Source organism: Panthera uncia (assembly GCF_023721935.1).
Source record: "Panthera uncia isolate 11264 chromosome B3 unlocalized genomic scaffold, Puncia_PCG_1.0 HiC_scaffold_1, whole genome shotgun sequence".
NCBI classification, from domain to species: domain Eukaryota; kingdom Metazoa; phylum Chordata; class Mammalia; order Carnivora; family Felidae; genus Panthera; species Panthera uncia.
In genome coordinates, this window is record NW_026057582.1 from 40236394 (window position 1) to 40263675 (window position 27282).

General features: G+C 41.1%; 1 protein-coding gene across 1 annotated transcript in view; it reads right to left on the reverse strand.

The window, feature by feature from the left end:
* DAAM1 (dishevelled associated activator of morphogenesis 1) overlaps positions 1-21060 on the reverse strand; it is a 176766-nt gene extending 155706 nt beyond the window's left edge. The window contains exon 1 of the mRNA XM_049612660.1: positions 20929-21060. The gene's annotated coding sequence lies outside the window, so the exon portion shown is untranslated. The remainder of the gene's footprint in view (positions 1-20928) is intronic.
* Positions 21061-27282: the final 6222 nt, after the last annotated feature.

The window sequence follows — 27282 nt, forward strand, 5'->3', positions numbered from 1 at the left end:
GTGAGCAGAGCCATGATAACACTAAGTTGTCTTCTCTAAAGTATACTGGTAAACACTGCATTCTATTCTATTACTGAATTACCGTAACCATCTAAAATTAGTTTTAGAACATGAACCTCCCTCCTTGCTTGGAAGAGAACTATTTTCTGTTTAAATGAGAACAAACCTAGAGCACTTGAGGTAGGAGAAAATCAATTTCCCCCACAATATGGACTTATGACACACTGACATGAAGACAACTGGACTGTGATAAATACAGCATTTTTGGTAATATTAGGTGTTGTATAGGCAAAATGCTTTAAATATTTTAGCTAAGCATGTGAATATCTGTTTTACAATACGATTTATAAACAAAAAGCACTGGGTATAACATTTCTTTTATCACATAAACCAGTCTAATATAAACTTCTGCCTCCCTCCTCATAATATTTGGATTATTTCATTGTTCTACCTCCTATTCTTCCAAACATGTGCAGTCCAACGGAAAAACTACATATCATCTCCCTGTCCCCTCTGCCTTCAGAAATGCCTTCTATGTAGCACAGCCTCACAGTCAGCAGAAAAAGCGCATATAGTAAGAAACAACTGGGGCCAACTCCAGGAAATGCAAATGGGCCATAAAATGACAGGAGCTGACCTAAGGTTTTCCTTCACATAATGAGGAAAGGGCTTGTTGAGATAACTAATTATGTAAATCTGCACCCTGAGACCCTTAATCACAGAGAAATATTTTCGGTCATTTTAAATGTGCCTGAAGCTCTCATAAGTTTCCTTCTAACGGGTTCCATGATGGTTTACTGCATTTATGAGAAGTTCCGGGAGCTTCATATTTGCATTGCTAATTAATCTCTTATCTGTTTAAAACATTGAGATTTAAATAGATACATGCGCAAGCAGGCCATCTGAGAAAGAAATAATACAAATGGCCTTGGGAAAAAAAAGTTCTATTGAACAAATTTCTAAAACGCAAGTTAAAATACAATGTGATAGCATTTGCCAGTTGTTCAGTCACAGATAATTGTAAGATAACAATACTCAGCATAACATGTGTGAAATGAAAGATCCTTTAATACCCTCATTCAGTGCCGTCTGGCAAAACCTTTCTTGAGGACAATTTGGCAGCACTTATAAAAAACTTTAAAATTATATATCTTTTGACTCATTTATTTCATATCTAAGAATGCATCCTTAAAAAAAATCTGAAACATAAAAAAGATGTTCAAGTGGTTTTTAATGGAAAAACATTAGGAAAATGATTACCCTACACAGCACATAAAATAGAAATACATGCAGCCAGCTAAGTTTATTAAGAATTTTAATAAGTTCATACTCATTAGGATAACTACCATAAAAAAAAAAAAATTTTGTTGGTGGGAATGTAAAATGGTACAGGTGCTATTAAAAACAGTATGGCAGGATCTCAAAATATTAAAAAGAAAACTACCAGATGAACCAGGCTCTGGGTATATCACAAAAAATTGAAAGCATGGTCTCAAAGAGGTATTTGCATACTCGAGTTCATAGGAGCATTATCCACAATAGCCAAGAGGTGGAAGCAACCTGAATGTCCAAAATGGATATAGTTGTAATGGATAAACAAAATTTGATGTAATGAAATACTATGCAGCTTTAAAAAAAAAAAAAAAAAAAAAAAAAAGGAAGTCCTATCACATACTACAAAATGGATGAATCTTGAAGACTTTTGCTAAGTGAAAGAAGCCAGCCACAAAATAACAAATACTGCATGCTTCCACTTACATATCTACGGTGTAACATTAATAAAGAGAGTAGAATGGTGGTTATCAGGGGCTGAGGCAGTGGGGGTGGGGGAGGAGAAAAGGGGAGTTGTTGAAGTGATACAGTGTTTCAGTTCTGCAAGGCTAAAGGTTCTAGAGATGTTTCACAACAATGCAAATATACTTAACACTATGGAACTATATACTTAAAAAGGGTTAAGATGTAAATTCCATCATGTGTTTTTTACCACGATAAAAAAGTTTTAGTGTCAACTATACTTGAATTTTTTCAAAAAGTTTTAATAACATGAAATATGCTTATGTCAATATCTAGTTGGGGGAAGGAAACAAAAAAAGTATAGATAATAATCAAAAAATTTTTGTAAAACTTCATAAAGATGTATGCCCATAATGTTAACATTATTTGACTCCTTGGTAAGATGCTTCTCTATTCCTTTATACTTCCTATTTTTTTTCTTTCATGTGGGTTCATATAGTAACCTGTATTACTTTTATAATCAAAAAATAAAATAAATTTCCGACGTAATAGTTTCAAAATAGCCTTGATAATGGCCCATGCTGGGCAGAATAACATTTGTCAAAGGAGGGACTACTGTTAAGAAAAAACCTAAAATTTAGAAAGGGGTAAAACAGATGACTGGGTATCTTTTCAGTAGAATGCTATTTGTGGTCTAGCAGGTCCTACAGGGATTATCTTTGACCTTTTTTTTTTTTTTTTTCCTTTTAACTAGGCCAGTGGTTCTCTCAAGTGTGGTTTGGGAAGGCCTGGAGAGCCTCAGGCCTTGTCAGGGTGTTTATGAGTTCAAAACTGTTTTCATAATAATATCAAGATGTTATTTGCCATTTCTCTCTCATTCTCTCAACAAGTACACAGGGGAATTTTCCAAAACTTTCAATACTCATGATGAAGTCATCAATCCAGATGATAACATAAAATAGGTTTCATTATTATTTTTTTTTAATGAAAGAACAGTTTTCAAGTTTCTCAATTCTGATTCTAATCTAATTAATACATTACACAAATTTCTCTGGGTTCTTCAATACTTCATAAGATCAAAAATCCTGAAAATAAAACATAAGAGACTCTTAAATATAGAGAACAAACAGAGGGTTGCTGGAGGGGTTGTGGGAGGGGGGATGGGCTTAATGGGTAAGGGGCTTAAGGAATCTACTCCTGAAATCATTGTTGCACCATGTGCGAACTAACTTGGATGTAAATTATAAAAAAATAAATTAATTATAAGAGTCAAAAAAAAAAAGATCAAAAACCCTAAAACAAACAAGTTTGAGAACCCACTGGACCAGACTATTTCACAGCTTTGTGGGAGTAGGAATTAACTCCTAAAAAAACATACAACAATGTAATGGCCCTTATCTATAGCACAGCAAAGAGGTTTTGCCTGGCAGAGATACAACTGATTTACATACATGCAGAAAAGAAAACATGAATTTTTATAGTCCTTTAGGATATTAACTAGTTTTGTATCTACTACAAATTTATTTCAGCATTTCTGATTATGGACAGGTGGATGGATCAATGGATAGACAGAGATATATCTGTATTTTAAATTATCTTTTGAGGGGCGCCTTTTGAGGTGGCTCAGTCAGTTGAGCGTCCAACTTCAGCTCAGGTCATGATCTCGCAGCTCTTGAGTTCCGGCCCTGCGTCGGGCTCTGTGCTGACAGCTCAGAGCCTGGAGCCTGCTTCGGATTCTGTGCCTCCCTCTCTCTCTGCCCCAACCCACTCGCATTCTGTCTCTGTCTCTCTCAAAAATAAATAAACATTAATTTTTTTTAAAATTATCTTCTGAACTGGTCCTAACATCCTTCTGGTTCCTTCTAATAAACAAAGTTGTTGATGTGTTTATTTTATAATTTTGAGAATCTTATTTTTTTAACTCTTTGAAAATTATTCTTTAGCATAGACTATCAGATCAGTTTCTGCATACAGGCCTTAATAAAAACAGAGAACTCGATAATTAATAACCTTATAAAACAGAAAGCACCAGGCCCAGATAGGTTCACTGGTGAATTCTACCAAACATTTAAGGAAAAAGTATAACAATTCTCTACAATCTCTTTCAGAGAATATAAGCAGAGGAAATATTTCCTACCTCATCCTATGAAGCCAGCATTATGCTCATAACCAGAAAAATATATTACAAGAAAAAATAGGGCAGTACCTCTCATGAACACAGATGCAAGAATCCTCAAAAAAATTAGCAAATTGAATCCAACAACGTACAAGGTGAATTATATACTACAGTCAAGTGGGATTTGTCCCAGGTAAGCAAATCACATGATCATATTCATAGATGCAGGAAAAGTATGTGACAAAATCCAACACCCATTCATGATAAAAACTCTCCATAAACTAGGAATACAAAGGAACCTTCTTAACTTGATAAAGACTATCTACAAAAAAAAAAAAAAAAACAGGTTGCAGGATATAAGGTTACTAAGTCAATTGCTTTCCAACATGCCAACAATGAAAGAGTAAAAAATGACATTAAAAACAATACCATTGACAGTAGGCACCCCTCAAAATGAGATACCTATGTATAAGTCTAACAAAATGTGTACAAGATCTATATGAAGAAAATACAAAACTCTGATGAATGAATCAAGGAAGAATGAAATAAATGGAGAGATATTCCATGTTCATGGAAAAGATGATTCAATATTGTCAAGACATCAGTTCTCCCAACTTGCCACACCCATTGTTTACATATTGTCTATGGTTATTTTTCCTACAATAATGGCAGAATTTAATAGTTGACAGGAACAACATGGCCTACAAAGCCAAAAAGATTTCCTATCTGTCCCTGTATAGAAAAAGTTCTGTATCCCCTCTTCTAAGTAATTATGCTCTAAGTAAGCTGTTACTTACCTCAACCCAAAGCTATTTTTTCCTCCAAAACAAAATTTAAATTAGATAACCTCTTTTTTCTTTCAGTGACAGTCAAATGAAATTGTTCTCCTAAAATAATATTAAGCGTTGCATTTTTTAAAATAGAATATTTCAAGGTTAAGAATTTTAAATATATATCATGTTCTCTGAGGATAAAGGACATGTCTTTGGAGAGCCTACAGATAAGAAATAACTAGCAATGCCCTATGATTAAAAAGCAGTTGTTTCATGATCTTCACAATTTTTAAAATCTGGTTATTTTCCAGAACTCATAAATGAAATACCTTTCTCCTTAAGAATTTTTCTCCTTTTATGGAAGCTAAAACCCAATTTAACAAAAACACTTAGGCCAAAATTTAAACAAATCTAGGTATCACTTAATGAATCTATATGCTGTATACTTCCTATAAGAATTTAAATGGCACTAATTCATGCGCTATAAGTATATAACACTTAGCCTGCTCTCAGTAATAGGAGTCTGAAAAATCTAACATACTTGCTCTACTCCCAAATATTTTTCTATTTATACAAACATGAATCGAGTAACTTACTATACATTCCTTTTACCAAGTAAGCTTTTCTACCGCTAATGATCAGATAGGTCCATCGCTTTTCATCTTAACTAATTTACAGGAAATGGAGGAAACAGAGAGATGTTGTACGGTGAGGTCTACACTGTGGGAAATTCTATAGGACAAACAACAGTTTTTTTCACATGTTGCCAAGAAAAATGCTGCACAGGATGCACAGAGGCTTAATGAATATATTTTAAAAACTGCAATGTATGAAACTTATTCGAATCTCGAGTTAACAAACTTTTAAAAAGTGTAAATTTTAAAACTGATGTTTGATAACTTCAAAGAAATAACATAAGTTATTTTAGGTATGATAATAGTATTTTAGTTACATTTTTAAAGAGAGTCCTGGTATTTTTGGACAGAAGTACTAAAAATATTTACAAATGAAATTATAAGATGTCTGGGATTTGCTTTAAAATAAACCCAGAGTTAGGGCGCCTGGGTGGCTCAGTCGGTTAAGCGGCCGACTTCGGCTCAGGTCATGATCTCTCACGGTCCGTGAGTTCGAGCCCCGCGTCGGGCTCTGTGCTGACAGCTCAGAGCCTGGAGCCTGTTTCGGATTCTGTGTCTCCCTCTCTCTGACCCTCCCCTGTTCATGCTCTGTCTCTCTCTGTCTCAAAAATAAATAAACGTTAAAAAAAAAAAAAAATTTAAAATAAACCCAGAGTTGACATAAAGTAGTTCAGGGTCAAAATGAAAAACTCACCATGAATTGATAATTGATGAAGCTGTGAGTATATGTAAAATTATCCTAATAGCAATATTAGTCATTCTACACAGGTATGTGTGTGTAGGAAACTTTCAATAATAAAACTTTTTTTTTAAATCTTCATTTTCCACTCAATTTGAAACAAGAAAAGTAGGAAAGGGAAGCAATACATCTGAGGAGGAGATATTTTAGGCAGACAAAGGGGAAAGGGAGTCCAGAAGCACATTTGTGACGTGTCTCTATTTTCTGGGTTTTTGGATTTTCACCTTAATCATCAACAGTATATTGGCATAATTTCTGTTATCTGTTATGATAGGCAGAACTTTAACTTTTTTTGGTTGTTTTATTTATTTTGAGAGAGAGCAAGAGACAGAGCACGAGCAGGGGAGAGGCAGAGAGAGAGAATCCCAAGCAGGCTCCAGCACTGTCAGTGTAGAGCCCTAAGAGGAGCTCGTACTCACAGTGAGATCGTGACCTGAGCTGAAATCAAGAATTGGCTGCTTAACTGACTGAGCCACCCAGGAACCACAATAGGCAGAACTTTAAATGACACTCCCCATTACCTTTTGAGTGAAACCTTATGAATTATGGTGAGACGTTACTCTCATGGTTATGTTACATTATATGGTTAAAGGGAGATCACCCTGGGTGGGTCTGACCTAATCAGGTGAGACCTTAAGCTTAGCCTTTTCTCTGACAGAGGGCAGAAAAGGAAGTCAGAGAGATGTGCTCCAGCTAGCCTGGAAGAAAGGAAACATCCATGTGTGAGCTGCCAATGCGGGCACATGACATGGAATGTGGGTGGCCTCTAGGAGCTAAAAGCAGTCCCTGGCCAACAACTAGCAGTCCTCCGTCCTATAGTCACAAGGAAATAAATTCTGCCAACAACTACAGAGCATGGAAGAATCCCTGAGCCCCAAATGAGAACTGCAGCCTTAGCTGACACGTGACTTTTAGCCTGCTGAGACCCTAAGCAGAGAACCTAGCTACAGCATGCCCAGACTTTTGACCTGGTGGGGTCTTAAACCGCTAAATTTGTGGTAATTTGTTACCTAGCAATAAAACTAATATGCCTGGATAAGCATCTTATACCCAAAGAGTACATCACAGGACCTCAGAGCCCACCTTCTGCACATGAGTTTATGATCCCATGGCACCAAGTGAGTACCTAAACATTCAGCAATTTAACTTTTAATGCAGTGTTTCTCAAAGGATCATGAATCCAAATTTGAGAAACGCTGAGCTACATAATCCCTTATAAATGAAATATTCCTTTTCCAACACACACAGTTAGCTTTACAGGCAAGATTACATACTTGACTGCTTTTTACAGTGTGAAGACTTCTATAGCAGAAAAATCCTGCAAAATAATCATATGGAACAAGTTTAAAGTAAATTGTGACTAAGCCAAATGTATGACCAAAACCTTTAGCCTATCATCACAGTAAGTATAAAACAGTACAAAGCTTTCTACCCTTTAATGCCCTAGCTCATGATTAGGAGGTGTGAAAAAAATATGAGCCAGAATCCATACAACAATTTCTTTATAACAAAGTTTCCAATGTCTTGGATGGTCCATAAATATTAAGGAATTATCACAAATATCCTTTGTCAGTGTTTATATCCACTTATTTAGAGGAAAAAATTTGAGATGTTCATGAATACAAGAAATGGGAAAATACATCATAGATATTATCCCTAAGGACTAAAATTCTGTTTCTAAGGTTGCACTTAGGATTTTTTTTTTGCCTTTTTAAAAAATTAACAGCTTTATTGAGATATAAAAATCATATGCCATAAAATTCATCCATTTAAAATGTATAATATAGTGGTTTTTAGTATGTTTACAAACTGTGTAACCATTTCCACAATTTTTAGAAACCGTATTCTTTCTATTAGTCATTCTCCCTTTAAAACCATGTAATGCTAACAAATTCTTCTCTAGCACAGGAAACATTGGTCACCTAGAACACCAAAATCAGCACTTGGGGAAGAAAAGAACTGGGGGGTAGAAGACTTGATCTACAGGCATAACAAATACTGGAAAAACTGTGGATTTGGGATTGTAGAGTACTGCTTCCTATAACTGATGCTATGAACATTCCTTTGAAAACCCAGACATGATCCGAATACACAAAACATGAAACTACTTGCCAGTTAAAGCAAAAAAATCTTTCATTGGAGACACTCTTCACCTATTGCACAATGTAATTTGTTTATTTCAGGAGCAGAAGACAGAGGATGATCTGAGCTTTATTTAAGTAAAACAAGAGTTCTTGTATTCCAAGGGAAAAAACCTGGAATTTAAAATAGCATTCTTAAGGGTTCACACCCAACATTAAAACATATTTTACAAGCCAAATGAATGAATGAATGATATTTTAAGGTGTTGCTTCCATAGTTTATGACATAGTCCATAAAATGGCCAGTATAATATCTCCCCCCTGAAACTTAGTTACTCCCTTGCCTCTGCTATGCTTGAAAGAAATCTGGATCTGAAATTCTAAGTAGAATCCAAGTAAAAGGAGGCATTTTATTCTATTTCTCACCTTTGGTAGTTATAACACTGGAACTTTGTAGTCTGGGCTCTGTGGTGGCACATGACATAGGTTAAGGAAGGAAACTTGCAACAAACAAATCTACCCTATGTTTATGAAGCCAAAAGAGTCTGATGAGAAACTCACTGAGTGAAATCTAGCTGTGAAATATCTAGATCCTCTCTAGGATCTGGATTTTCTAGAATAGAAGCTAGAAAGAGCACCGACTACGACTTTCACCCACTTTAGGGCAAAGGCACCCTGGTGTTGGCCATTTGTAATAGGGTGGTTTCTGCTTCCTTTTCTTTGAAACAACCGGTTAATGTGCAAATTCAATCTCCTAGGGAATCATCCTGAAAAGAAGATAAGGTCTCAAGTTTTTCAGATCTTTTGCTCTTCCCACTCATTTTCAGTCCTGGCTAAATATCAGAATCACCTGGGGAGTTTCAAGAATCCTGGAGATTGGGTCCAAACCCGGACATTTACTAAATCAGAATCCTGAGGCATCTTTTTATATCCACCAGAGGATATTCTGACTCACATCCAGGGTGGAGAACCAACAGACAGCCTTCGGAAGTCCTACGCAACCCTCTGAGGAAGGACTTTGGCTTCTCTTTTAACTGAAACTGTGTGCTTCCCTAAGCGTTATCTTCTCATTAGTTGCTCAAGAACTGAATTTGGGTTGGTTAATTAAAACTTCACAACATTCCCCCCATGTACACTGAAATTCTTACTGATGCTTTTCTGAGAGTCAAGTTTGAGTGTTGCCAAAGCTCAAGTTTTAGACTCAAGTTTTAAAGACATTCTTGGTTGAGGGAGAGGCGGGAAAAAAACAAAAACAAAAACAAAAAAAACAAAAAAAAAACCCCATCACTATGTTAATCTTTTTCAGAGTTCTTCCCACACTGCTAATGTGAGATAAGCTGTCATTTTTAAAGGTTGAAGCCCCCCCTCCCTTTTTCTAAGCATTCTGGCCTTTGACAATAACGACAGAGCAAACCTTTTCTTTCCCCAAAGCCTCATCTTCCTTATCCACAGATAACATTACTGACCTACCAACACAGGCCTTGGGCTTCAAAGTTGTTTACCCACTAGCTCTGGTAGGCTTGCCCTGACCCAGCATCAGTGTCTCACAGAGTCCCCTGTTGTGACCAAGAATATGTCCTTAAAATGTGGCTGGCCTCCCAGGCAGTGGTCACGGAAGAATGGAGAAATGACCCCACAGGGTCTAATCCACTGACCTTTACTTTGCTCTCACCAACTGCCCAAATAAATAAAAACAGCAGGGTAGCTTAGTTTCCCAGATGAATTCCAATTTATCCCTAAATATCTAAGCCTGGTCCAATGTTTAAAAGTTCTCAGGCCATCCAAAATCTGTCAACTGGCTCCCAACCAAGGCCAATTTTGCCCTCCCAGGGACCTTTGGCAATGTCTGGAGACATTTTTGGTTGTTACAACTGGAGGAAAGGTTGTTACTGGCATCTAGTGGATAGAGGCCAAGGATGCTGCTAAACATCCTACAGTACACAGTATTGCCCCCACAACAAAGAATTATCCTGTCCAAAATGCCAATAGCACTGAGGTTCAGATACCCTGGATTGAGTCGTTTACCAGACCACTGGTTTGAAGAGACTCTTGTTACCAGTAGCTCACAATACGAACTGGGGGCTCAGGTCATGAACTCATGGTTCACAAGTTCGGGTCCCACATCAGGTTTGCTGACAGCGCAAAGCCCACTTAGGGGGCTCTCAAAAATAATAAATAAATTAAATTAAATAGGGATCACAAACTCAAATGCCTTCAAGGTCCAAGGAGATAAAGAAATATCACATTAAACAAAGTGGCTGTGTATGAGGCACTAGGGTGTGGTGAGGCCTGTGCCAAATGAGAACGTAAACACTCGCTAAAATCATTCAATTTTTTAAAATAACACTGGGTTAGTCAAACAAAACATGACAGCTGGCTACATCCATCCTGTATACCACTGGTAGTCAAACTCTGGTTTAAAGAGTTTATCAATTTAAACAGAACTGGATGATCACCCAAAGACATTGTCTAGCCTTGTCCCTTATACCCTATGGAACTTCCTGAGCCCCCAAGCTGGGGAACAGGACAAGAAGCTGTTCAATTAAGAACAGACTAGGGATCAGGGGCTCCTGGGTGGCTCAGTTGGTTGAGCATCTGACTTGGGCTCAGGTCCTGATCTCACAGTTCGTGAGATGGAGCCCCACGTTGGGCTCTGTGCTGACAGCTCAGAGCCTGGAGCCTGCTTCAGATTCTGTGTCTCCCTCTCTCTCTGCCCCTCCCATGTTCTTGCTCAGTCTCTCTCTCTCTCTCTCTCTCTCTCTCTCAAAAATGAATAAACATAAAAAAAAAAAGAAAAAAGAACAGAAGAAGGATCAGATTTTAAGGGTTTAGTTTCAGAGTCTCTTAGTGCTAAGAGCAGGGGCCAATATTGGAAACTCTGAAGGTGAGAAAATGGAGGTACCCACCCCCTCACTGATCTCCATTCTAGGGAAATCCACTGGCTATTATAATCATCAATATTACACAATGCCATACAAGTAAGGTCATTATTTAACGATAACACCATTCACACAAAATTTTAGAATTTTCACTACAGTTCATGATGAGGAAACTGAGGCCCAGGAATTTCAAATGAATTGCAAAGATTACCCACATCTGAACCTAAAATTAATTGATGTGTCTTTTTTCTCTGTGTAATTGCAACACAGCAACCAAATGGTGACGAGATTTCATTTCAAGGTGTCAAACACTCATGACTAAACTCTCTACCAACATAAGTAAGTTCTACATAAATGTTAGATTTAAGCCTACTCATCACCATCCTCTTTTCTCATCAAAAACACATTAACATGTTTGCCCCAAGTCACCGTTTTAAGATCTCGTTTCCACATAACAGAAGAATTGAAAACAGGTTAAATATCTCCAGCCCTCCTTTCAGATCAGGCTGTAGAGAGGAAAGCCAAGTCAGCAAATGGAACACAAGAAGAAGGAAGCTCGGATCAGATCTGAATATCCCCACGTGTATGCATGCTTTCTGCTGGAGGAATTCCTGGCCCGAGGAGACAGTATAAACAAACGCGATCCAGAGGGAAACAAATGATAAGATAAGTGAGACCCAATAACTCCCTCTGTCCTCCCTTCCACCTACTTCCCCCAACATATTCCATCAGAAAAACAATGTGAGCTCGGGAGGATTCAAATGTAAGCAGCCCCCACCCTCTGCTACCACCCAGCTCCCTTTTCTCAAATAGGGGGTAAGGGGTAAGAAGCGCTCCTTGGTGAGGTCAGTGATTGTGGCTCCCCTCACATGAAACCTGGCCCATGGAAGACAACCTTGTCCTTTTCCCACAAGGAGGCTATGAGCACAGGACTGACAAGGAGGCAATTCACTGCTCTTCCAGACTCAAATTACAATCCAAGGAGTGTAGTAGGCAAAGGTGGAGTGAGGAAGAAAGGTGGCTTCAGTCACAGCCTGAAAAGAAACTGGGTCAAACTAAAAATAGTATTTTATTTTTTTAAATTTCAAACCAGTCCCTTAGCAGAAAATGTCAGAGGCACGGCAGTTTCTTGCCACAGTTCTTGGAACTTCTATAGTTGGAAATGTCACCTACACACAGACTGTTAAGCCCTAAATGGGTCATAGAGGTTTTCTAGTCCAATCCAATCCCTATTCTTAATGTTCAAAATATGAAAATATAATAACAGGCCTTTCATTTAACGTTCTGAGAACATGATGCAGTCTCGGCCATCGCCTTCAATTCCAGCCCAATTCATTCCACACTGTCTCAGACTTTTTCAAATTACCACTGAGTGCAAGTAGCAGGGTTGAGGACTGCTAATGCAAACAAGATTGCCACATACAAACAGAATGGGAAAGAAGCCAAATGTCATTGTTGTTTCTTCTGCCGTCATCATCCTAAGTCAAAAAGCCACTAATATGGGGTAACTGTAGCTGCATTAAAAAAAAGAAATGCTAAGGGCAAAACTGTATGACATTTTCTGTATCCACAATTTCACCAACTTTCGAGAGGAGAGAATGCAAAAGGGACCTTCAAATGGTTTAAACTGTCTACATCATTTCCTTGAACTTTTTACAATATTTTTTTGTAATAAATTCTCAATATTTAGGAGAGCCCTTGGTGTAATCCTCTTGTTGCAGAACTACAGGCTCTAATTAACTAACTCATGTCTAATCATTTCACTGCTTGGTTTTGCAGATCTCTATGAAACAAATACATTTAGATACATACGAACAATCTAACCTGGTGAATGATGCTGACCACTATCCCTCACTCTTCTCCTAGGATGCAAATCTGCAGGGGTTTTAGGGAAGAAGAGTGAAGCCAAGAAATGGCACAAAAACATCTACTAATGACTTGGGTCACATCCCCCAAGAAACAGAAAAGACCAAGGCTACGGGGCTTTGGCAAAGTTTTATTTAGGAAGCTGCTCTTAGTTCTGACCCACTCTTCATAGAAGGACACCTGTCAGAAGCATACAATTCCTTGGCAAATTGTTGGCAAAGCTTTACCTCTAACTTATGGGGTCTAAAAAAACTAAGACCCCCATCTTTTGCCCCTTGAAGTGATGGCTATGCATTAATATATCCACAGTGTACTATCTAGTCTCCTCTGTTGCCAAGAAGTAGCATGATGAATTAAAACCGGGCAGGAGGGAGGGGCCCTGGCTGGCTCAGTTGGTAAAGCATGTGACTCAATCTCAGGTTTGTGAGTTCAAGCCCCACATTGGGCATAGAGCCTACTTAAAAAAAAAAAAAAAAAAAAACAGTAAATACAAAAAAATTTTTTTTTTAAAGCTAAGATTATAGGTACAGTTTGTGGCTCCAAAACAAGACAAAACTAACCCATGGCCTTGACCTGGTTTGTAGGTCACTAACAAGCTGAGCATAGCCAAAAAGCCAGAATATAGAACCCATTTCAAAAAACAAAAGATGGGCATCTCTTATTGCCCAGACAATGCCCAAAGCTCAGATCTGGGCTATCTACTCTTGGAAGACTAAATTCAGAAAGCCCATCAGATGGGCAATATTTGCCAATTGCACAGATTTTTTTTTTTTCTTTCAGAAATGAAAAGGACAAAGACCAGTTTAATAGTTGACCCTAATTATGTACCTGGCAGAATAAAAGGTACCTTCAATTCCAATCCGGGTGCAATTTATAGAACAGAATGAACTCAGGTTATTACTAACGGTGACTGACATACTTAGGAAGTGTAAGAAGATGAATGAAAAAAAAAAAAGCTTCTGAAATCAATGTCTGTTGAATGAATGAATATTATGTTTGAACAACTTATCAGCTAATAAGCCTCTTGTTTTCATTTCCTTTTCCTGGCAATATACTGTTAGGGCATAACTTTTCTATTATTTCCCTAAATGACACAGTTTTGAGTTTTACTCAATTGTCTTCATTAAATATGTCAAAGGGGCAAAATATCCAGTTTTAAGCCAAAAGGAAAAGATCTATTGTAAGTTAGGAAATCGTACCAACCGCATTAAAAATTGAACCTGCTTCCCTGGGTTTCCACATTTAATTCACAATAGGGGCTAAGGTTTAAAAGAACTGCAATCATATATTTGGCACCAAATTTGCTCCACTGTAAAAATAAATAAAAGTCTCTCTTCTGAGGTGAGAAATAAAAAAGCTTATTTTAATATCTAAGGATAAACCAGTATTAGATTACATGTCTGACTACTACTCAAGTTTTCATTATTTTCTTTTCAAAAGAGGTTTTACAATTTATGTTAAAAGACAACAAGGAGGAAGAATGCTAAGAAGTTATGGGAGTCAGCTTCTGGAGCTCTGTTCTGGGTGAGAAGGTTTTTTTTTTAGATAAGAGATTCAACCTATTGGAAAGTTATCTCAGTTAACAAATACAGTCTAATGCTGGACAGGCTCCAAATAGATTTAGAGATGGCATATAAGAGCATTTCTTTTTTCAAATAATTTGCCTATCACCCACACAGCAAAAAGGAGGGAGTTCAAAAGTTTTATCATTCAAATACACAGATGCAACATTTTTAATCCTCTGCAACATTTTCTGCTCCAGAAAGTCAGACTTTAAGAAACTATTAAATGAAGGGGCACCTGGGTGGCTCTGGTGGTTAAGCATCCAACTCTTGATCTCAGCTCTGGTCATGTTCTCACAGTTATGAGTTCAAGCCCCATATTGGGCTCTGCATTGATGGTGCAGAGCCTGCTTGGGATTCTGTCTCTCCTTCTCTCTGACCACCACCCCCCTGCCCTGTCCCACCTTGTGCTCACTCTCTCTCAAAATAAATAAATAAACTTTAAAAAAATTTAAAAAAAGAAACCATTAAATGAAGAAGCCTTTTTACTCTCAATGAACCCAGCACTTACTGACCCAGCACTGTTTCAGAAGTAAGAGATACAAAGGAAGTTATGATTCCCCCTAACTCGATGGAGAGAAAAGAACACACAGGAAAACCAGAGGCAAGGCAACAGTGTAGGGGTGCAGAGAACTAGGCTGCCTAGGTCCCTAACCTAGTCTGCCCCTTACCAGTTGCAGGACCTGAGCCAGGCAAGTTCCTTAACTTCTTCATGCCTCAGTTTCTTCCTTTGTAAAATGGTGATGATGGTACCTTCTCATACAATTGGTGAGAGGAGTCAATGGTTAAGCCCATGTAAAGTATTAGGAAGGTCCTGGTTCAAGGTAAGCACCTCACATACCTTGACTATCAGCATCGTGTCCGCTATGTTACGTTCCGTGGTCAGGCTAAGGGCTCTGAGGAGGAAGGACAGAGGGGGGTGGTAAAAGCTGAGGCAGGGAAGGCTTCCTGGAATCTGTGGCACTCAAGATGGATCTGAGAGCACAAGCAGAATTTAGAAACTCAGAGGAGCACACATTCCAAATGAGTGGAGCCATTACTGGACAAAGTCACAGATGGTGTAAAAACCAGGAGTGCTGAAACATCAACAAGGAAAATAATGCTCACCAAAGCTGCATATGTATTTGGCAACCTCAGATGAACTGCGGGGAAGGGGGGAGGCCTCCGTATACTTGCTGCAGTGCTCCTGGATTCAGCGTTTTAACTAATTTTTGGATGTGTGTATTATGAACGCAAACTCATTCTGAAATGCTCAGTTCTCCCCTCCTGGAACAGTGGAAAGGATGCCAGACAATAAAAAGGTAAACTCCTTTTTTTTTTTTTTTCCTGCAAAAATAGTCTGCTAGAGTAGAATGTAGGTCACCAAAATCAACTTGCATCTCATTTGCATCCGTCCCGCTCTCAGTGGTGGTACTTACTAAGTGGTGGCTTGGAGGAATCAGAGGGACGGGGAGGCAATTCAGATCCATCCTTCACTTCCAATCTCTATCAGCCACTCTAAACACAACCTACTGAAGAAGCCAGTGAATGTGACCTCACAGGAAGTATCCTCCACCCGAGCCTGCCCCATCCACCAGATGTTACTCTCAAGCCACATACAGAAACTCCTCTCCTTACAGATTTCTTCTTTTTTTAGGTCTATTTACTTAATTTTCTTTTTTTTTTCCTTAGGGTTGGGGCACCTGGGTGGCTCAGTCGGTTAAGCAGCTGACTTTGACTCAGGTCATGATCTCAAGGTTTGTGAGTTCAAGCCCCACGTCGGGCTCTGTGACGACAGCTCGGAGCCTGGAGCCTGCTTCAGATTCTGTGTCTCCCTCTCTCTCTGCCCCTCCCCTACTCATGCACATGTTCTCCTTCTCTCAAAAATAAACATTAAAAATTTTTTTTTAATTTTTAGTGTTTATTTACTTATTTAGGCACACAGAGAGAGTGAGCGAGCGTGCACAAGCTGGGACGGAGGCAGTATGAGAGGGAGACAGAGAATCTCAAACAGGCTCCACACTGTCAGTGCAGAGCCCGATGTAGGGCTTGAACTCACAAACTGTGAGATCATAACCTGCGTCTGTTAAGAGTCGGACACTTAGACTGAGCCACCCAGGTGCCCCTAATATTTGTTTATTTTTGAGAGAGAGAGAGAGAGCACGCACACACATGCAGGGGAGGGGCAGAGAGAGAGACAGAGGGACAAAGGATCCAAAGCAAGCTCTGTGCTGAGAGCAGAGTCCGATGTAGGGCTCGAACTCAAGAACTGAGATCATCACCTGAGCTTACCGATTTCTTAAATAGTACCTGTGGTATCAGTTGCCTCTAAACTGAGCTCTCAGGGAAACCATTAAGAACAGATGCTGTGAGTGTTAGAATACATTTCACTTGGAAGATTTCCTCCATTACCACATTAGAACTCGAAATGCCAATGTAAGTGACAGTAGTCCACGTTCCTTATGCAAAGAAGAAAAATCACAAAACGAAATATAAGAATTTTCATTTTGACCGTGCCCCCTCTGGAGTTTAAACAAGTTTGCTAACCTAAAGTGGCAAAGGTGCCTGCAATTATTTCCTGCAATAATATAAGGATAGGCTTAAAGCTTGGAAATACCAGGAGTATGACATGAAGCCAGGGAGGGCCCCACAGAAGTTACAACTCTGTGATTATTTCCTGAACCAAACACCTAAGGCTCTCAGTGGTACCAGGCTTTGTTGGAAAAGCCGGGTCTCCCTGATCCAACAGCTGTAACTTTTTAAGTGATTTCACAGAAGACCTCAAGATTCTCAAGCCAAAGCCACTCTTTATGACATCCCCAAAATATTTACACGATGAAACACTTTCAATCTTAACCATGTTTTGTTTGTAAACAGCTTATTTGTTCTGATGACCATAATACCAACACTAAAAGCAGGCTTTTAAACAAAGTCGTTCAAATAAAACCACACACAGACACACAGGCATTCGTGACACCCAGAGCCTATCCACAGAGCGAGAAAGCCAGGATTCAAATTCCTTGGCACCTACTAAGCTCCTGTAAGCACCACCCAAGGACACGACCCACTGCTGGTATCATGCCTCCTCGCTAATTTATACTTCTGAAAACCCACAGAATCTGACTAGTGGATGATAACACAACGTTACAAATATTGGACAAATCTCTCCTACTCCGTTCTTCTCTCACATGAGCCAGCCTGGGACAACCAATCCTGTTTATGAGAAAACTCCTCCACAGATAAGAAAGCCACTGTCCAGCTCCTCTACCCCAATGGTGCCTCCGGTGCCATGGGTGGCCTGGCAAAACCCTCTAGTTATCTCTGCCTTAGTCTCTCTCTCTCTCTCCTGTCCTACACCTCCTGGGAAAGTTATCTGGGCCAGGGAGAGAACAAGAGACATCTAGAAATGCCGGCTGTGGGGTAATAAGAATTGCATTAAGACCTGTAACAAGAATTTTAGAGAAAAAAAAAAAAAAGAAAGTCTATGTGAGTGAATGTATTCCAACAGCAAATAATTACAAAATACATCGATTTCAGACACATGGAAGGCCTTCTATACTTCAGGTCACGTGCTACATAGGCGTTTTCATTTATGCTGAGATGAAACTACTCCACAGAAAGCTAAAGGAGTATTACCATTGATGCCAGAACTACCAGTGGAAAGAATGCAATCTTGAATCTCCAATCATGGCTCTACTATTGACTCAACAAATATTTATTAAATACCTACCAATGGTCAAACACTAATTGCTAGAGAGACGGGGAAGGACAAGACAAAGACCCTGCCCTCAAAGACCTTGGGGGTTGGTGGGGGGGGGGGGGTGGAACACATTAGAATTGCTGTCAGAATTACAGGGACACATGAAAAATCAGACAATCGAAGGAGATGTTCAGTCAATGATAAGTTCTAGGACAAAAACAGTGACAATTTCTGATTCTGCTTCCTCATGAGGATGTAACCGCCTACTTGAAACAAGACGATGAAATGTCAACCACTTGGCAGTCAATGTCCCCAAGCATCTACCTGCACAAAAATGCACATGCATACACATTCACAGATACAGCCTTGTTCCCCCTTAACTGCAATGTCTGTGATAATCCACTTTGGCATGTAACAAAAGCAGAAGGTAAACAAAATATTTGTGTAATTCAATTACACTGAATGCAATTAGATTACACATAACTGCATTCATCAAGAATCTATAAAAAGACAAACCCTGAACAATTAATTCTACAATAAAAGGATAAATAGAAGTCCAGATACAGGGATAACACTAGTAATATTAGAAATATCATCACAACTAGTCAAATGGCTGCCTTGCCTACCTTGAAGAATTGCCATGAAGAGCCAGGCTGGTTTGTCAAGTGAGTCATACAAATAAGGCTCAGAGATATTAACCCAATGCCACAGTGTCAGAAGTGGAATTTAACTCATCTTCAGATTATTTTGAGAAAAGACAATGACCAAGTCCTTTGTAGAGTCACAAGATTTTATACCTAGAATCAACTTTGGGAAACCCTCTATAGCCCCTCTCCCACGTTACTAAGGACCCAGGTCCCCTGAAGTAAAGAATTACCCCAGAGTGGGGCAGCCAGCAATGACAGAGCTAGAGAATGACCCAGGCCTCCTAGATTCCTGCCCAGCCTGCTTCATTCTCAAGGACCTGCATCCTTTAAGCAGGCGGCAGGCTTCTAGATTTTATGGGAACCACAAGGCATGACATGGACTTCCAGAATTCAATTTCAGTAATTAACTGTTCCTATAAACTTCCAGAGAGATGCACCTAGGGCAAATCGAGGCCCTTTACTGGTGGCCAGAGAGCTCTCTCTTCATGCAAAACAGAGGACACGCCCTCCTTGAGAAATATGCCTCCAACTCGGGTCAGGTACATTATTAGGGAAATTATGCATCTAGCCTGAAAGGGAAAGAGCATGCCTCAGGAAAAAGGCTCCAGCATTACTTCTGGAGAGAGGAGAGTCCAAGGTATGGGCACACGAGAGGGAAAGGGGTCTAGAACTGTGTCCAAGTTATTTCCAAGAGAATGGAGGCCTGGGCTGTGGAAAGGGTGAAGAAGAGAGAGCAGCTGGGCCCGGAACGAGCATTTGACCACACCCACTGGCCACGCCCTCCCAGCTGCCCGCAGAGCCACAACGAATTGAAACAGCAGTGGGAGCAGTTAAGATTCCGACGGCAGGAGTCGCCATGGCAACGGGATTCGTCTCGCAGACAAACTCCGCTTCAATTCACTAGGTCCTTCTCCAGTCTCAAGCAACTACCAACTCATTGAGCGCAAAACGGTCACGGGTAGCATATGCTCTTGATGCTCTCCTGCGGGTGGAGATGGGGTAGGGGACCAAGCTAGAGGAAATAAAGCGCAAGTATCAATTCCTGGGCCCACCAAAATATTTTATGGGGGCAAAAAAACAAACAAAAAACCAGAACATCCCATCACCAGGCTGTGAGCGACTTGAGAACAGAGCCATTAGCTGGGTTTGATGAATGAGTGAGTATGCGAAAGAATGAGGGTGCTAGGAAAGGAAATCCAGAGGACTTTTATAGAGTTCTCGGGCCCCAAGCACGTCTCAAGTCGGAGGGCAAGCCCATTTGCAAGCAGTTGGATTTTCGACACCAGATGGTTCCTATTGCCCAGCCCTCCTGCCCCACAGCGAGCCTCATCATTAGATTGTTCGACACCCCGCACCGCCTAACCAACTCCCAGCCCAAGGCTCCGGGCAGACGCTTCGCCCCAGCTCAGGTGCTCTTTGTGGAGGGAGCAATCCGGACAGGGGAAACAAGATGCACCTTTCCCAGGGGGACGAGAGGCGCGAGCACCCTGCGGCGCCCCGAACCCTCTCCACAGGCGGCGCAGGCTCCGCTCCCCGCTGTCCGCCAACACCCCTTGGTCTTTCCGCAGCGCGGGGTTTCCCTCCTCTCCTGCGAGACCTTTAGCTTCCAACTTTCGCGGAATTACAGTCACCTCGTCCCTTTTTCAAATAAAGCTCGAAGCGAGGGCTGCAGGGATGGTTGGGGTTCTGCTCGAACGCGGGCGGGCACACGAGTCCCTCCTTCCCTGTTGCCACCTCCGAGTCCACCACGCCTGCATCGGAGCCTCCCGGGCCAGCAGCTCCCGACCGCGGGCAGGGCCCCCAGCCGAGGCCACGACCCCCGGCGCCCCGAAGCCCCAGCCTCGAAAGCCTACAGCAAGGCGGCGAATGGTACCCTGCCTGCTCTTTTGGCATCCCAGCGCCTCAGAAAGAAAGGAGGGAGGGACCCCCGTCCTCGGGGGCGCCTTCCTCCGGGCTTGCCTTGCTTTTCGCCGCGCTTGCAGCCATTTTCCCAAACCCAGCTTGGCAGCCGGGAGCTGTCTAGGTCCCGTTCCCACCCAGACCCAACCTGAAGGACGGGTTTAATATTTACCTACTGGCCCTGGGGCTCCGGGGAGGCAGCGGGAGGGCGCGCCGCGAACCCAGCGCCCGGCCCGAAGTAGCGCGCCCACCCCCACGCCACCGCGCGGTGCTACTTAATGAATGAGTGCGGCGGGCGAGGCGGCACGTCCCCCTTACCTGAGCAGCCCCTGCATGCTGGAAAGGCGGCTCTGCGCTCCGGGTACAATGGGATCCGGTTAAACAGTTTCCTTCACAGCCGCTCGTAGGTTACCAACTCGCAGGTGACATCACCCTCTCCTCGCCTGATAGGATACAATGTGGCGCCCACTGCGCATGGACTCCCCTGCCGGGCCCGCACGCCCCTGGGAGTTGTAGTCTCGATCTCACAGGCACAGCCCGAGTAACTACGCTAACCAGGGTTCACGGAACTACACTTCCCGTCGCCTTCCTCGGCCGCTGCGTCCCCGCCCCCTGATCCCGCCCCCCGCCGGACCCGCCCCCTCCCCGCCCTCCAGCCTTGCAGTGTTAGTGGTGGTCGTTCAAGAAGCTGAGTTGCGGACACCGCGGCGAGGGGGGTGGGGGGAGGGCACCCTGCGGTCGTGACCTTTGACTTGACCTCCATTCTGCCCGGTGAGGGCTCTGAGGGCCGCCAGGGGTCGGGCGCTGGTGCGCACGGGCCAGGCAGCTCTGACCATCCCGGCTCTTGGCCCCAGCTGGAGGGAGAAGATTAAGCTTTTCGCTGCCTTCCTTGCGCTTAGAAACTAATTAATAGGACGCACTGGTTTCTGGCTTAAAAGCGGTCCTGGAATTCCCCCCACGTCCCCGAGGAAGAGGCGATGCCGGCCGCGAAGAAGAGAAATCCCCATGTGCCCCCACTTAGTACAATTCACCTTTCTGTCCTCTTTCCTTTTCCCATTTAACGGAGTCCGGGTGACCAACCAGAACGCAGGGAACAGCTTAGTTGGCTGAGCTGACAGGATAACGGAGGCTGTCACTAATAAAAATGCGGTGTAATAATAGACAGTCGCTGCAACCCTCCTTCGGGGAGCCTGCTGCTGCTGCAGAGATAGTACTATCGCGCAGCCATGCTTTTGTTCTTCCCTGCAGCGGACTTCCCGCTCTGAGGGCTCTCAACTCCCAGGAAGACGACGTCCTTGTCTAAAGTTTTGATAAATGACACATATGCATACATGCACTTTTAAATCCACAACACTCTCCCCTCCTTTTCCATGCCTTTCTCTTAAAATATTTTTTAAACGACCTAAACCAAACAGCATCGTGCTGTTCAAGAATGCCGTGATCTTAATACAGCTGAATGTTTAATTTTAACTAAAGCAAAAAGTGTGTGGCCGAATTCTGACCCTTTAGGAGGATTTTATTTTCAATATGTAAAATTTTTCTGTGACATTTTTCATTATTCAGTGGATCTCAAGTATTACGAAAAATTCACACTGAGAGCAGTTCTTCAGGTGTCTTTTTAACTGAAAAAAGAATCAATGTATCTAGTTATTCCAGTTGTAAAGGTAAATTATAATGGCACTGGATGTGTCTCAATCACGCATAAGGATCAGTTCACACCCTTATTTCTGCTAGCAAAATCTCTAGAAGACTGTACATCTTGGGGGAGGGGAGAAGTTCACAATTAAGATTTCAAACAACTGCACCTAATTACTGGAAATCTTATCACTCTTATTTTCTCATCTCATTATGCAGCACTAACTTGGGTTCAAGAAAAAATATTCATGGAACTGGTTGAGGATATCAGCAGAGACAAATGCTTTGTTTTACAGAGAGAAGTTTTAGTTCTGAATTCTGATTTTCTTTTAACAAACCAGACACATTTTTCTCCACTGAAGGAAGATGGCTTGAATGTTGCTCTCCTGTTCTAAGCTATTCTATCCATTTCAAATATTGTGTTAAGTGGAACCCAGACAATGCAAATGGTCCCTTGGCCATCAGATCAAGAGTATAATCGGTGATATTCTAGTTAACGGGTAGGCTTAATGTATTGCAGCTCATTGTGGAAAAATATTCAGAAAGAAACTTGACCTGAAATGATACTAAAGGCTCTCCAGTTTTATAACGGTGTAAAGCTTTTAGATGGAAATATAATCAGTGAGCCTGAAATTTATTGAGTCAATAAATTGGGTGTAGGGCTCTCTCTAAGGCAGGGCTTATCCTTATAGATAAAAGTATATTATTGAGGTACATTCTGAGCAGTAACTTTATAGGACAAATCACTTTACAGCAATTTCTCTTGGGTCTTCAAGCAGTGAAGGAGAGGATGGAGGCTGCCTGTGGAAAAAAATCCCATTCTCTATAGCAATTAATATTATAGAGATGTGCCGTGTTACATAGCTCATTTCCATATATATAGGACATCATGTACCTACACTGTAAGCACAGAAATGTGTGCATGTGCACATGTGAGCTGTCCTTCCTTTTAAATAGATATAGATAACAGATACAGAGAGTAAGATTTGTATTTGGAAGCATTTTTCTGTACATGGTGATGGATTTGAACTGATCCCTGCACAGTTTCATTGGTAACCAGGGGAAACAAAGATGGCTTTTCAGCATCAGAAATGCAGCCCGTAGACCTGGGACTAGAGGAAGATTAACAATTTCTATGATACAGAAGGGAACTCTCTCTCTTCCTCTCCGTGAGACACAGGCACATACATTCACATACACTCATTGTGTGTGTTTGTATTTAATTCTAAGTGACTAAGTAGTCTCAGGAGCCATCAAAAACACGCACTATGTGTAGCTTAATTTATACTCTCAGGCAAAGGGTTCTTTGGTTTTTTCCTTTTCTTTTTAAAATGATTTCTGTTGTTCTAGAATGAGCTTATGAAAGACCCTGCCTTGCCCCATAATCATTGCCTATTAATTAGGAAACTGTGGGACCACTGAGAATAGATTTAATTGACCATCCACAGGTGGTGGAGGAGGGAAGGTGCTTTGGGGGTATTTTGCTGATCTTTCAAAATAACCTCTCCCAGTTCTGGTTACACAGTTTTACTCTACACATTGGGTTTTTTGATAAGAGAGGACATGAGATATCAATAGAGAAAGAATTTTAAGTTTGTAGCTTTGCATGTGGTTTCGCACAATAGCTTGGTGTTTTGCAACAATTGAGGTTATGTGCTGAGCACAGGTTTGGGATCAAGGCATTTTACCACTTTTGAGCAATGTGACTTTGCTTATTCTGTGTTGCTTTCTCCTTCTGAGCCTTGATTTCCTTATTCTTAAAATTGAGCTAACAGTAAAACCTACTTCACGAGGTTTTTGAGCATTAAATCTGATGAGACGTATAAAAACACCTCTGGCGCTGAAAATTCACATGCTAGTTCTTACCGTTTGCAATATTCCCCTGAAGATGGTCTCAAACGTCAATCCTAATTATGAAACAATAAAAAGCTATAAAACATTTGTTCTTAACAAGCAACTATTAGAAATTATATGTGAGCACATATTATGTCACTATTTTGCAAGGAGGCAAAGTGTGCTTTGAAGAAAAAACACACAAAATCCAAATAGAACAGTGTTGGTCCTTGGCTTGTTTTCAGATCTGTATCCCACCAGTGCCCCAAGCTGTCCTATCACAGGCCATGTTCTCCAGATTTCTGAGCAGACAGAGGCACTGATGAGAGGTTGGAGGCAAGAGGAAGAATGAAGCCAGGGAATTTTTTTATTTCCACTTCTGCAGAGTGGCATTGGGTAATGTTTCTGGCAAGGGCAGCAGCATTTCCCATGTTGGGTTGGTCCATTGTGGTCTTGGCTTCTTCTAGATCACCCCAGCCTCCGTTAATGCCACCTTCTCCCCTTGTCCCTCCAGCCTAGGGGTGGAGGTAGCTTCCTGATGTTGTTAATCTCTCATTTCATATTTGGCTTCTCGGGCCTTCTGTCACCCCACGACCAATTCCCTGTGCTGTATTATATCTGTTTTAAATACTTAGAACGGTTTCTGTTTCTGTGGTGGAACATGTAACTGATACGCTCACGTCTTAGTTCAAGTTCTTTTAGGGGCAGGCAACAGAAACTTGTCTATGGCCAGTTTATGGAAAATAAAGAAATAGGATTAAGTGAAAGGATTAAACAACCCAGGCTCCACTCACAAGCAGGAACCGACCAGCTCAGGGAATCACAACAGGGGTAGTTTTTGTAACTTGTCTCCAGAGGGCTCAGTCTCCACATCTCTTTGTTCCAAGTCACAAATTCCTGAGAGAAGCTGATATCCCTATCTCAGGGATATCCCTGAGATATCTACCCCTAAGTTGATTATCTATAGCAGTGGTTCCTAAAATTTGGGCCCCAGATCTGCAGCATCAGTATCACCTGAGAAATTGTTATAAATGCAAATGCTTGGGCCCAACTCACAGACCTAACTGAAAAGAAACTGCAGGAATGGGCCCCCCAGTCTGTGTTTTTACAAGTCCTGCAGCTGATTCAGATCTACAGGAGAGTTTTCGAACCACTCCTCTGTAAAGAAGATTGCAAGACCTTCTTAGATCTGGTCACTCAGGACCTCTCACTATGTGTCTGGGAGTCTTCCTCTCGAGGAGAAAGTGTTATGAACTTGGTAGCCGCCTCGAGAGGTGTCGACTAAAGCTGGTAAATCTGTAAGGGTCTTAATGGTAAAATTTGGTTCTTCCCTAGGGAGAGGACGTTATAATATTCGGAGCCAACTAATCAATTTAGTCACAGCAAAGTCACTTGGAAAAGATTCATTTCATCGTGTTTAACTGAGAACTCAGAAAAGCTGAAAAACCAGCATCGGGGCAGTATAAGGGAGATGCAATCTTACCAAAATCTAAGAACAGTTATAGTAAGATCAGGCCACAGTTAAGAGGGGACATGAAAACAGCTCCAGCCACTCAACTTTTCAGAACAGCTCCTGAGAATTCAGAAACAGATACTTTCCTTTGTAGACACCTGGCTGGCCCAGTCAGAAGACCGTGTGACTCTTGATCTCAGGGTCGTGAGTTCAAGCCCCATGTTGGGTGTAAAGATTACTTAAAAAAATGAAAACTTTAGGGGCTCCTGGGTGGCTCAGTTGGCTAATCATCCGACTTCGGCTCAGGTCATGATCTCATGGTTAGTAAGTTTGAGCCCCGCATCGGGCTCTGTGCTGACAGCTCAGACCCTGGAGCCTGCTTCAGATCCTGTGTCTCCCTCTCTCTTTCTGCCCCTCCCCTGCTCGCACTCTGTCTCTCTCTCTCTCAAAAATAAATAAACATTAAAAAAAATTTTTTTAACTAAAAACTTTAATAAGAAAGAAAAGAAAGGACAGAAAAGAAGAAAAGAATCTCTTTGACTATCTTAACTAGGATCCCTATACTACCTCATTCATAACTGGCTTATGCTTGGCTAATCCATGAGAATTGTATTGTTCAATTCTGTAGCCGCAGGCCCCATGTGGCTATTTAAACTTAAATTAATTAAAATGAAATAATATGCAACATTCACTTCCTCAGTAACAATTGCCATATTTCAAACAATGAGGCCACATGAGGCTAGCGGCTACCATATTGAGTATCTCAGATATAGAGATTTGAGAAAGTCATTTCAGAAAGTTCTGTTGGGCAGTGCCACTCTGTCACCTTGTGAATTTTCAAATCCTGTCCTGCTGAAACCCATCTTTTTTTTTTTTTTTTTTTTAACATCTTTTCCAGGTCAAATTCCAGAGAGAGAGAGAAAATGAAAGAGAAAAAAGAGGCACACACAAAAAAATCTGATTGTTCCAGTTCACCGTTTTAAGCCAGATCATGCCAGAAATCATTAGTTGCCATGAGAAAGACAGCTAGCCCAACAATCAAAAAAAAAAAAAAAAAAAGACCAAAAATTTTAAATAGGCAGTACACATACACACATACAAATCCCGTAACCAAATGGTCAATAAGAGTGTGAAAAGGGCTCATGCTGGTCATCAGAGAAACGCAAATAAAGATCAGAGTGGGATACCACTCCACACCCATCAGCCTGGTTAAAATTAAAAGGACTAACTATATTAACGATTGTCAACTAAATCATACACTGCCAGTGAGACTATCAATTTGTATAACTACTTTGGAAAAGTCTTTATTCGTATCTGTTAAATGTGAACATACACATACCTCACAGCTTAGCAATTCACTCCCAGGAACATACCCAACAGAACTGAGTGTATGTGTTCACCAAAAGACACATATTCGAATGTGAATAGCTATGCTATTCCTATAGGCCAGGGTGGCCATGCCATATTTGGGCTATACTAAAAATATTGTTGGTTTGTCTCAAATTCAAATTTAACTGAGAATTCTGTATTTTTACTTACTGTATCCGGCAGCCCCATCATAGCCCCAGACTAGAAACAACACAGGTGTTTATGCAAAGTAGAATGGATAGATTGTGGCATCGGCACATAATTAATGTTATATAGCAGGAGTTGGCAAACTTTTTCTGTAATGGGCTACGTCGTAAGGCCATGTGGGCCTTATATCTGTTATAACTACTCAACTCTGCCATTGTAGCATGAAAGCAGCCAAG